Consider the following 13,544-nt stretch of genomic DNA (forward strand, 5'->3'; position numbering starts at 1 on the left):
GTTTTTGGCATGCAAGCCACCAACATTCTCTGGGGAAAGGGATCAAGTGAAAGCTATGTGCTGGATCAAAGAGATGAAATCTGTGTTCAACACCATCCGGTGTCCGGAAACAGATAAAGTTCAATTTGTTGTTTTAGTATTGAAATCAAATGCTCTGTTCTGGTGGGAAGTTGAATCATTGGCCAGAACGGATGTTTTACAAACATTATCCTGGACAGCATTGGGAATCGATTCAAGGATCAGTTTTGTCCTAAGACAGCAGTGAGACAAATGGAAGAGGATTTTATAAAATTAGAACAAGAAAATGGAACAGTTCGAGAGTATACCGAGAAATTCATTGAATACTCTCGATTTGCCAAGCATTATGTTTCAACAAAATCCAAGAAGATAGAAAGGTATATCTAGGGTTTGAAACCCTCAATCAGAAAGTTTGTAATTGCTATGAACCCTAATACCTTCTCACTTATTATGGATGTGGCTGAAGTAACGGAACGAAATAAGAATCGACAATCAGAAGAAAAAGTTATGGAGAAAAGAAAGTGGGAGGGGCCTTCATCAAACTTTCGAGGGCCGAAAACCGTGAGATATGATAATAGAGTTGATCAGAAGGTCGGTGAGAAAGTATGTACACAATGCCGACAAGTTCATCAGGGTGAGTGCAAGATGGGCCCAAGGAAATGCTACAAGTGTGGTGAAGCGGGCCATTTGTCAAGGAGTTTCCCAGCTAACAAAAGATGTTTCAATTGCAATTCTCCAGATCATATTCGACCAAACTGTCCATTGTTAAGAACTCCACAGCTGACAATGGGGAGTAATATGTCGGGTACTCGGGGAAGACCTACTGTGAGCAGAGGAGGGCAAGGAGGGGCACGCAGACGGTCCTTCCAGATGACAAAGAATGAGGCAGAAGCGTCACCAGATGTAGTAACAGGTACTTTCCTTCTGAATTCAATACATGCTAAGGTGTTATTTGACTCTGGTGCAAACTTTTCGTTTGTGTCACCATTGTTTGCTCAAATTGCATGTTTGAATTCTGTGTTACTTGATGACGAATTAGTAGTTAATACTACTAATAGTCAGGAAAATGTTACTAGTTTATTCAATAACTGCATTATTGTTATTGAGGGTTATGAGCTACCGATTCGGTTATTTCCTATGCCGATGAGGGAATTTGATGTAGTGGTGGGTATGGATTGGTTGGCAGAGCATCAGGCTAGTATTGTTTGCAATAAGAAAATGATCAGAATTACTCTGCCAGACCAAGGAATAGTTGTTATTTATAGTGATCGTCAGAATCACCATACCAGTATTGTAACTGTGATTAAAGCTCAGAAAAATATCCGGAAGAAATGCCAGGGATGTTTGGCTTACGTGATTGATGTAAAGAAAGAAAAAGGAAACGAGGAATCAATGTGGTGTACAAACATGTATTTCTTATATATGAAGTATATATGTTACATGTAATGTGTGGAATGGGGTGTTACATCTTCCAAAGTCCTTCACCTACAATGTTACAAACAACCCCCTCCCCCAATTCTGAAGGAGTCATCTGGCTCAATGAGGTTTATCCCACCATCCCGATGGTAAGAGCAACTCTAATACCATTTCTAACACCCCAATAGCCCAAAGCAGCAGATTGCCACAATAACCTCTAAATCAACTTAAAACTATGATAGAAGTTATTGGTATTCCTTAACTTTGAGCTTATAAGGATATCATAAATCTACTTTTCTATTAACGTGGAATGTTTGTCAAATTAAGGCCCATAAAACCCTATTAAAACACATTAAAACTAGTAATGTCTACGGGAATACAGTTAGGTCTATTAAAACCAATAAAGTCAAATATTAGATCCCATTAAGTCCCATCAAAATCGATAATGATCTGTTATGACAAAATAAAACATTGTCACATAAAAGTTCCATCATCAATGAATTAGCAACAACCATGGAAACATAGTCTTGGAAAAAACTAAAAACAAAATTCTAAGTAATCCATAGTAATTGCATAGGGATTTACCAAAGGATTATTAAAATTTTCTTTTTCTGTTTTTATTTGATGTTTTTTTCTTTATTTTCGTAGGTGATTACCAAGGATTACCAACGAGTTATATAAATTTATTTTCTATTTGATGTTTTCCAGTAACTATTAGTCATTTGTCAGTGTTAATAAAAGATATATTACCGACAGATTATTTGAATTTGTTTTTATTCTCTTCCTTGATGTTTCTCAAAATCCGTCGACGAATTACTTAAAAGAATTATTTTTTTACATTTTCTGAAGCCATGCTTTTTGAGTTGGTAGGAAATGCGTCGAAAAAAGTTTCAAAATATCTATTATGTCGGTGATTCTTCTAAGATCCGTCAGAAAATTATGTTGCTTAAGGTCTGCTTTCTAGTATTGATAATTGACTTTTAGTTTGATTGTTGAACTAAATTTCAACATTAATTTGGAGTTCATTGAGAATTCAACTGTATCCAATTTTACAACAATTGAACGATTTGAGAATCTTATTTTAGATCAGATATGTTGCAGAAGAGAAAATTGTATCAAGTATGTGGCTAAGGCTTGACCAATTACATGATCACAAAGAGTCTCCCTAATATGCTCAATATGTAGCAAAAGCTACATGCTCGATCATTGATTATCAGCAAAAGCTACATGCTCGATCATTGATTATCAGCAATAGCTACATGCTCGATCATTGATTATCAGCAATAGCTACATGCTCGATCATTGATTATCTGAAATTCGTTCTATTTTCACGCACAATTCGAAATTAAGGGAGAATATTGGTGACTTGAAGAACTTAGATGTCCTATACGATGAAGAAGATTAATATATAGGGTTTAATCTTGTTATATGCTTTGCCGCTTCATCTTGCCAAAAATGTTATTCATTTCCACTTGCATGTGATAATCTTCACATTATTTTTCACTTTTCATGATATTCAATAATCTAAACAAAATATTTTGGAATCACAATAGGAAGAACGATAATCGAATTTTACGCCTCATAATTCGTTCAACTTGTTTGCCTTTGAAACTTGTTGATTTCTTGAGTCCATAACTTGCATCAACTTAGGATGCATTTGGTTCTAAAGAATTGGAATAATAAAGGAATGGGCCTAACAGTTTCTGGTTACTGGTAGAACCTCTCAAAAGTAGAGGTCAAAAATTAAAATTTCATCAAAAAAGAGTGTACGTGAGTATTTGTCATATATAAATATTATGTAAGTAGAAAATGAGAATTAGATGGCGTTTATCTTTTAAGAAGTGCTAAAATCTGAAGTCTTATTTTTTTTTCTTCTGATTCATAAGAGGTAATAATGAAATCTGAAATCAAGCAATAAGGTTGTTTGTTTTTGTAAACTGACAAACGTCTTAAGTCCGAAATTTGAATCAATAGTTTGTTTTTGTAAAATCAGGTGCAAATATTTGCAAAATTCTCTTGTTTTTCATAAAATTTTCATTGCTGAAATTCATCTCAGCAATTGCTTAACAGATTAAACATAGTAAGAACTTTTTGGATACCTTTCAGACTCCTGGTGCTATCTAGAATGCCGCCGAATGAGTTTATTTGTGGAAAGATCGATACTTTTGATAGAGGACAGATTGTGATAGAAGTTCTTGTTTCACATTAGTCTTCTAAGCTAACCTGTACATATAGAAATTATACACATGCACACACACACACACACACACATATATATATATAGAGAGAGAGAGAGAGAGAGAGAGAGATATAGAGAGAGAAGGTGGGAGCATACATTTCACATGGGTGATGAAAGGATGGTAGCGTCCCTGGTGGAGAAGGAAGCAATAACTAAAGAGAATTAAAGAAAAGAGGAATTAAGATATTAATTTACCTCTTATTTATTTAGACCCTATTAAGTGACAAGAAGCTCTGAAAATAATAATAAAAAGCAAGTAATCTGAATTATAAAACGTCTCAACGAATCAGACATAAATGATAACTAAGAGCTAAAAATGAAAAACAAACAAGACCTTAGAATAACAAATTATTTTGATCATCTTTTATTGATTGTTTAGTTGGCAAATTGATAGGAATTCAATTCCATTAAATTTCATGAATTTCAAGACCTAAAGAAATTGATTATCCCATCAATTTTTATGATGGAATTCAATTATTATTGTTACTAGTGTGTGGCATTGTGCGTTACGCGATGACAAAAATGTGTTGTTAGAAAATAAATATGTAATTATTTTGAGATGAAGCAAACTTGTTAATTCATTGACAACTAATAAAATACAATGTAAAACATTGAATATAGTTGTAAAAAGTTATTGATGCAACGTACGATAAATGAACGAAGGTTAATCCCGTTGATTCTACGAACACTTTCCCAGAGCGTTTTCCTCGTTTTAAGCTTCGAATCAATACATTATGAACCTAAAATAGAGTCTCGCACAAAAGTTATGTGCATTTAAGCGCAAACACCCTTTGTTAGCTTGGTCATGGGCCTCCCTAAAGAATAGGGCATGGTTCTCCACACCATGGCCCACGTCAGTAATGCTCTAGTGTTGAAATTAAAGTTGTATAAAAATGGTTAGTTACAAATGTGTATGCAGTATTAAGAATTATACTGATAGAACACAAAAATAATCTTTTCAATATAACTTAATGCTTGTTTAACAACCTATTTATTAAACCGGTTTTGAAATGGGTTGCACATAAAAAAAAACTATAATAAACCATCATATGAAGTTAGTTAATTGAATATAGAAAAAAAAACAATTACATAAATTAAAAAACACTATGTTATAAGAACTCTGTTATTATATATTCATACCTATATAGCCACCTCCGTGAAAAAAATATGCATTCAAAATCAAATAAAATATATTATATAGCTAATGGTATCGTTCCTTGGTTGACATGTTTTCTAGCAAAAACAGGGAGCTCTTTTTATTCAAGTATCATTTATATTGTTTTCTTGAATAATAGATGCAATTTTCAATTTTTGTGAACTTTTTTATACTTGCAAATGCATTTATCTTGAACTGGAAAAGTCAAACGGGGTTGGATACCCGGTTCTAATTGTCAAAAGATGTGAATTCATTTTTCATGTACTATTTTATACAACTTTTTCTAGAAAATTATATGTGGTAATCTTTTATTTTTTTCGAAACCATAAACAACATTGCTTAGCTAAGTATCAACATTTTTTTAATATGTGTGTTATTATCCATTCAGACATGAATCTCAATATAATTTGATACTTTTAAGCTTTCATGTTCTTGTTCATAAACATTATTTGTTTATAATAACTAAATTAACATTAAAGACGCTTTTTAGACATATTATAATCCATATTACTAAAATTACATTCATGATTAGTATTGATTATGTTATAATTGTTAGAAATATAGTTGCAAGGAATAAATATATTTGTTCATTCATAAACTTCCTTTATCCCAGATTTGTTTTTCAAGTTTGTAAAATCTCTTCACACAACCAACTTTTTTGTTAACTCAAATTAAATAGAGGACATTTAAAATATTATATCATCTCACTGCACTGACCATGGTAAACTCCTTCTCGTTGTACCGAAATAGAGGTTAAATTAATGTTTTTAGTTATTTTTTGTCGAATGTTCGTCTTCTCAAAAATAACTCATCAAGAATATTTTGAATGAAAAATCAAGAACATAAATAACAAACTTAATCAAAACAATTATAATATAATACTTATATAAACTCTAAAAAAAAGCAGGATTCAAAGACAAAATCAAACATAAAAAACCTCCTTCCGCTCATGAAAATGTTAACCCCTTTTGAGACTTTAAAGGAGAGAAAGATAAACAAATTCATATAGATGATGGATATCATGGACCACCTTTTTGTTAAAAGAGTTGGAGGCTATTAGGAAGTCGTATCCTTTCAAGTTTTTAAAATAGTTTAAACTTTTTATCTTCTATTTCTATAATCAAAGATTTGGGGTAGTCTTCTTCATCACATATTTTCATGATTCAATGTTGATATCATTAATGTATAGTGCTTGCGGAATAACTTGATAACTTACATTTGAAGAAGATATTCAAATTCTAGATGTTTGTAGGAATATAACGCTAACACCTACAACTAATCTAGCCAATGATGTTTACACAAAAATTATTTTCTTATCGGGTACTAAAATTATTGGCACGCATAGGAGAACTAAAATAGTTCTTCTTGCATTTTTGAAACATGATCCAATAGAAAGTTGGTGTCGAAGTAAATCCACTTAGTATACTTAACATACAGACAAAAAAATGATAGACCATTCAAAGAGCACGGGTTTCATTGGAGATTGTTTGGCCTCACGTAATAATAGTAAGGGAGACTTTCATTGGAGAGTGCCGACTTAACCTATATTGCAAGATGTATGTAAAAAATTTACATATCCGAGAGGAGAAAGCCACAATTTAATGAAGAGCAAGCTACAAAGATTGTTGGCATATTGAAAGTTGGGGGTTATGCTAAAGTGTAAAATATATTTAAGAGAACGAAATTAGAAAGTTTACAAAGAAATGGAGAGTTAGGGTGTTCAAGATGCATCTAAATTTACTAAAAAAGACTTGTGCATAATGAAGCACACATTTATTATATAGGGACGACATCGTCTTTTTCTTATATTAGACATATTTTAAAAATCAAAAAATTTAGAAAAATGAGAAGTAAGGATTCTAACATTAGGAGATGTCATGTAAACACTATTGAGTTTTCCTTTGATATATATATATAGAGAGAGAGAGAGAGAGAGAGAGAGAGATTGATTGAACCTACATTTAGAAAGATCAAAACAAAAAATAGAACTATATAATATCAAAACAAAGAGATGCACAAAACATAAGGCAAAAGTCAATTATACACAAACTTAACAATAAATATAATACATCAAGTTTATTGGGCTTTAAAATAATTAAATGTCAACAGAAAATTGAAAGAACCCTTTTAAATTAATTATGCCAAAACTAAATAAAGAGGATGATAATGAGAAATAAAATGATGAAGAGATGGAGAGATGAGGAGTTGGTGAAAGTAAATCAATTGCAACAAACAATAAGGAGAATGTCTATCAAGAAGTTGAATAGTTGAGAGGTTAAACTTAAGTTGGATGCAAAATGACCAAAAAACCTCATTTATTATGAAACATGCAATTCGTCTATAGGGGCATAAAAGTCTTTACCAAAAAAAGAAGAAAAAGATAAAAGAGCTCCTAGCATTTAGAAGAAGTCATGTCATACATAGTGGTTTCTCCTTAACAAACAACAAGGGGAATGTCTATCAAGAAGTTGAATATTTGGGAGGTTAAACTTAAGTTCGGATGCAAAATAACCAAAACAAACTAATTTATTTTGAAACTTGCAATTTGTGTATAAAGACATAAAAGTCTTTAACTTAATTAGTATTTTAAAAACTAAAAAAAAAAGATAATAGATAAAAAAGTACCTAGCCTTTAGAGAGAGTATTGTTACTATTATTATTATTAGGGTGAATTACAAATTTAGACCATGTGGTTTATATGTTTTAACACTCTAAGTCCCAGTTTTTTAAAATATTAATGGATTACATTCTTGTGGTTTAAAGTTTATAACGCCATTAGGTCCCTATCGATAACTTTGTCCAAAAAATATGTTAACTCAGTTAATTTAGAACGGTGATTTTTTTTTTCATACTTTATTAAATAATATTTCAAGGTTTTTCTATATTTAAATAGAACACCTAGTCAAAATATAAATATAACAATTGAACAATGTCCTTTATAAATAACCTTAACTTAATGTTCTCGATCATTTAATGATTAGCTTTCGGGCATACTACTAAAAATCATCTTGAAGGCCTCGCTAGCAATGAGGACGGCCAAATTATTCTTGCTACAAAAGTCAAATTTAGTTATTAGTAATTGAGAAAATATAATCATTTAAAGAGCAATATAACAACAACTACATAGTAGATTTACCAAACACGACCATGTTACGTAGTGCTAATGGAGCCCCCAATGTGTTTGGACATCACTCCATTCGTTGTGGTATTCTGATTACTCTAACCAATCTAGGCTCTAGCTCACCAAGACTCGGTATTTCGCACATTGTCCAAAAATATAACATAAAACAATACAAAAAAGACGTGACCTAGTGTTACCAGCACAGGATGCAAACAGGTTGCCTAGACGAGGTCAATAGACCAAAATGAACATATATGAAATTACCACATACTATATATGTTATTTGCTGAAAATGCTCCTCTATGGTCTAAAAATTCTAATTAGCCTACGGACCTTTATGATCATAGGTGATCATGTGCAAATTTCGCTCATATGTCTGTTTGATTAAACTGGATTGTTATGGAAGCGACGTCATTCACAAGCCTATGGATAACTTGAATCTACTTCAAGAGATGAAATGTTATGTGAATCAATACTTAAATTACCAAGATTCAAGTGGTAATGTTGGCAGTCTCGGGTTCAAGTATCTTGACATGGAGGATGAAAATGATATATTTTTATTCTTATGATTATGCAGATATTTGCATGTAAATTATTTTTCATTATACACATAACATACATTGTTACTATGCTTCAACTATGAAAAGGTTTAGCATAGAGCAAATCAACAACAAAAAACCATTTATTTCAACACTTCATTCATGTTTTTCTACAAATCTTATGCAAATATCTTGTTTTCTAATGAATCATAATTTAAATAATAGAAATTTCATGCACCCTAATCAAATTAAGATAAAAACCATGATCCCAACCATAAATACAGGATCATAGAAGGTCTTAACTCAATATAATCAAACTACAAAAATAGAAGGAAGAATAGATGGAGAAGAGAAATATTTTTTACTAGAGAATATGGTTGTAGAAAGACGATTGTTAAGAGAGAGTGTGAGTTAAATCCTCAAACGAGGCAACAAATGGCTATGGTGGCCATGAGCAGGGCCGGTCCTGGCCACGTGCAGCCCGTGCGGCCGCACAGGGCATCAAAGTCTAAAGGGGCATCAAGTTATCATCTATTACTAGTTTTGAGTTTAATAATTTGGGAATTGGGTAATTGAGCTTCAACTATAAAAGCAGGCCCAAGGCCTAGTAGTGTTGAATGTTGAATGCACATCGTGAACCGGCTAACGCCATCATTTCAACAACTCAATCTAATTTCTATTGTTCTTCAAAGTTCTACTATTTCGATTTTCAAGGCATGGAGTCCTCTTTCCAGCCGATTAACGGTCATGAAATTAGATTCAAGAAACCAAAGATGGAAATAAAGTTTCTATTTTGCTAATTTCAATTTGGAAAAAGGAAAACTGGAAAAGAAGGAAACACGTTCTTAATCCAGAATTTATCCTTTTATCATTCTATATTCGGGTTTTTGTTTTTATGTCCCATCCCCCCTCGTATTTTTTTTTATTATAATTAATAAAATTCAACATGAGAATGAAACACTTAGCTTGAATAAGTTCTAAACTCTATAAAAAAATCGCGTGTTTCATGGTTTTATTGGCATAAAAAATAGGTTTAGGGGCATTTTTTATTATTTTCACACAGGACATCAAAAATCTTAGGACTGGCCCTGGCCATGAGTAATGATCGTTGAGAGGGTCGGAGAGAGAGAGAGAGAGAGAGAGAGAGAGAGAGAGAGGGTTCGTTGGCACAGTTGCAGAGCGTCGTCGAGAAAGGCAATCAAGGAAGGTGTGGGTGAAACGAATTAATAATGGATGATTCAAACGGAATATCAATGGAATTCAGAAGGATATTAACAAATGTATAGGTGAAGGTTTTATTACCGATGGATACATACATACACACACACACATATATACACATTCATACTACATGCAACCCATTTTCATCCATAAAATCGATTAAGGCCATTATAACTATTGAACTAATTAAGTGCAAACTCCATAGCTCAAAGCAGCAGACTGACCAATAACTTCTAAATGGTGGAAATTATTGACAACCTATAACTTTGAGTTTATAAGAAGATAATAAATCTACTTTTCTTTCTGTGTAGGATGTGTTGCCAGAAACTCCCTATTAAAATTCCTAATTAAGTACAACATTTCATAGCTCAAAGCAACAGACCAGCTAATAACCTCTAAATGATAGTGACAACCCCACTTAAATTCCTAGTGTCATCAGGTCTTCTCAAAGTCTTTCACCTACGATGTTACAAACAACCCCCTCCCCCATTTTCTGAACTAGTCATCATGCCCAATGAGGTTAATCCGACCACCCCAATGGTAGGAGCAACTCTAATACCATTTCTAATGCCCCAATAGCCCAAAGCAGCAGATTGTCACAATAACCTCAACTTGAAACTATGATATAAGTTATTGGTATTCCTTAACTTTGAGCTTATAAGAATATCATAAATCTACTTTTCTATTAACGAGGAATGTGTTGTCAAGTTAAGGCCCATAAAACCCTATTAAAACCAGTAATGTCTACGAGAATACAGTTAGGTCTATTAGAACCAATAAAGTAAAATATTAGCTCCAATTAAGTCCCATCAAAATCGATAATGATCTGTTATGACAAAATAAACCATTATCACATAAAAGTTCCATCAACAATGAATTAGCGACAACAATGAAAATATAGGCTTGGAAAAAACTAAAAACAAAATTCTAAGTATTCCATAGTAATTGCATAGGGATTTACCCAAGGATTGTTTAAATTTTCTTTATGTGTTTCTATTTGATGTTTCTTTCTTTATTTCCGTAGGTGATTACCAAGGATTACCAATGAGTTATATAAATTTATTTTTTATTTGATGTTTTCCGGTAACCATTAGTCATTTGTCAGTGTTAATAAAGGATATATTACCGACAGATTATTTGAATTTGTTTTTATTCTCTTCCTTGATGTTTCTCAAAATCCGTCGACGAATTACTTAAAAGAATTATTTTTTTACATTTTCAGAAGCCATGCTTTTTGAGTTGGTAGGTAATGCGTCCATAAAAGTTTCAAAATATCTATTACGTCGTTGATTCTTCTAAGATCCGTCAGAAAATTATGTTGCTAAAGGTCTGCTTTCTAGTATTGATAATTGATTTTTAGTTTGATTGTTGAACTAAATTTCAACATTAATTTGGAGTTCATTGTGAATTCAACTGTATCCAATTTTACAACAATTGAACGATTTGAGAATCTTATTTCAGATAAGATTGTACCTTTTGAATGATATTTTCCAGGATGCTGCAGAAGAAGAAACTGTATCAAGTATGTGGCTAAGGCTTGACCAATTACATGATCACAAAGAGTCTCCCTAATATGCTTCATATGTAGCAAAAGCTACATGCTCGATCATTGATTATCAACAAAAGCTACATGCTCGATCATTGATTATCTGAAGGTCGTTCTATTTTCATGCACATTTCAAAATTAAGGGAGAATATTGGTGACTTGAAGAACTTAGATGTCCTATATAATGAAGAAGATTAATTTGGGGTTTGATCTTGTTATATGTTTTGTCATTGGACCTTTATCATGCCAAAGTGTTATTCATTTCCACTTGCATGTGATAGTCTTCACATTGTTTTTTCACTTTTCATGATATTCAATAATCTAAACAACATATGGGATCACATTAGGAACAACGATAATCGAATTTTACGCCTCATAATTCATTCAACTTGTTTGCCTTTAAAACTTGTTGATTTCTTGAGTCCATAACTTGCATCAATTTAGGATGCATTTGGTTCTGGAGAATAGGAATAACAAAGGAATGGGCCTAACAGTTTTTTTTATTACTGGTAGAACCTTTCTCAAGAGTAGAGGTTAAAAATTAAAACTTCACCAAAAATGAGTGTGTGTATTTGTCGCATATAAATATTATGTAAGTAAAATATGTGAACTAGATGGCGTTTATCTTTTAAGATGTGCTAAAATCTAAAGTCTTATTTTACTTCTGATTAATAAAATGTGGTAATAAAATCTGAAATCTGAATCAATAAGATTGTTTGTTTTTGTAAACTAACAAACGTCTTAAGTCCGAAATCTGAATCAATAGTTCGTTTTTGTAAAATCAGGTGCAAACATTTTGCAAAATTCTTTTGTTTTTCATAAAATTTCCATTGCTGATATTCATCTCAACAATTGGTTAACAGATGGAACATAGTAAAAACCTTTTGGATACCTTTCAGACTCCTGGTGCTATCCGGAATGTCGCCGCATGATTTTATTTGTGGAAAGATCGATACTTTTGATAGAGGACACGTCGCGATAGAAGTTCTAGTTTCACATTAATCTTCTAAGCTAACCTATACATATATAAATTATATATATATATACACACACACACACACACACACAGAGAAGATGGGGACATGCATTTCACATGGGTGATGAAAGGATGATAACGTCCCTGGTAAATAAAGAAGCAATAGCTAAAGAGAATTAAAGAAAAGGGAAAATAAGAGGAATTAAGATATTAGTTTACCTCTTATTTATTTAGACCATATTAAGTGACAAGAGGCTCTGAAAATAATAAAAAAGCAAACAATTTGAATTATAAAACATTTGAACGAATCATAACATAAATGATGATTAAGAGCTAAAAATGAAAAAAATAAACAAGACCTTAGAATAACAAATTATTTTGACCATCTTTTATTGGTTGTTTAGTTGGCAAATTGAAAGGAATTCAATTCCATTAAATTCCATGAATTTCAAGAACTAGAGAAATTGATTATCCCATCAATTTTTATGATGGAATTCAATTATTATTATTATTATTATTAGCGGCGGCGGGGGCAGCAGCAACAGCAATTTATATTTAAATTAAGATGTTTATCATGTATTTGATTATGTTTATCTGCAGTTAATTACAAGAATTTAAGAATAAACCTTTAATGAGTTGTACTTACGCACAATCTATCTATAATATTGAGTTTAAGTATATGCATCGATAAACAATACTTCATACATAAGAAATTGTTTTTAAGAATTTTGTCAAATGCTATATAATATAGTATAGATATACATAAAACCCAAATCTTTATATCTTTATATATATATATATATACATATATATATATATAGAACGCGTTTCAAATGCAACTCGTCATATTTGTACAACCAATATAATCCATTCAATTGAGATATTTATGGAAATGATGAGAGCTTATTTATTATGATTTGAATATATATGAAAGATGACTAGGGTTCATTGATTATGATCAATACTTTATATTAGAAAACAATTTAAACTTTTATAAAATCACATATTCATCAAATTAAATGGACGGTTAAGATTGAGTTGTATTAGTGGTACAAATGTAAAAAGTTGCATAATAACTCACTTATATATATATATATATATATATAATTACAGGTTCAATCGAGAAAACGATCGATTTAAGAGAAAGCGAGAAGGATTATAGAGTACACAATCCATTAATTAAGAAATATCAAAAATAAAAAATAATTTTAAAAATATAGATAATTATCATTTTGAATTGGATAAATTCTTAAAAATCTCATTATATCTTTTAGATTTATTTATTTTTTAATTTTAATTAATTAATAACTTT

This window comes from Cynara cardunculus, assembly GCF_001531365.2.
Source record: "Cynara cardunculus var. scolymus isolate 2C chromosome LG 12, CcrdV1, whole genome shotgun sequence".
Taxonomy (NCBI): domain Eukaryota; kingdom Viridiplantae; phylum Streptophyta; class Magnoliopsida; order Asterales; family Asteraceae; genus Cynara; species Cynara cardunculus.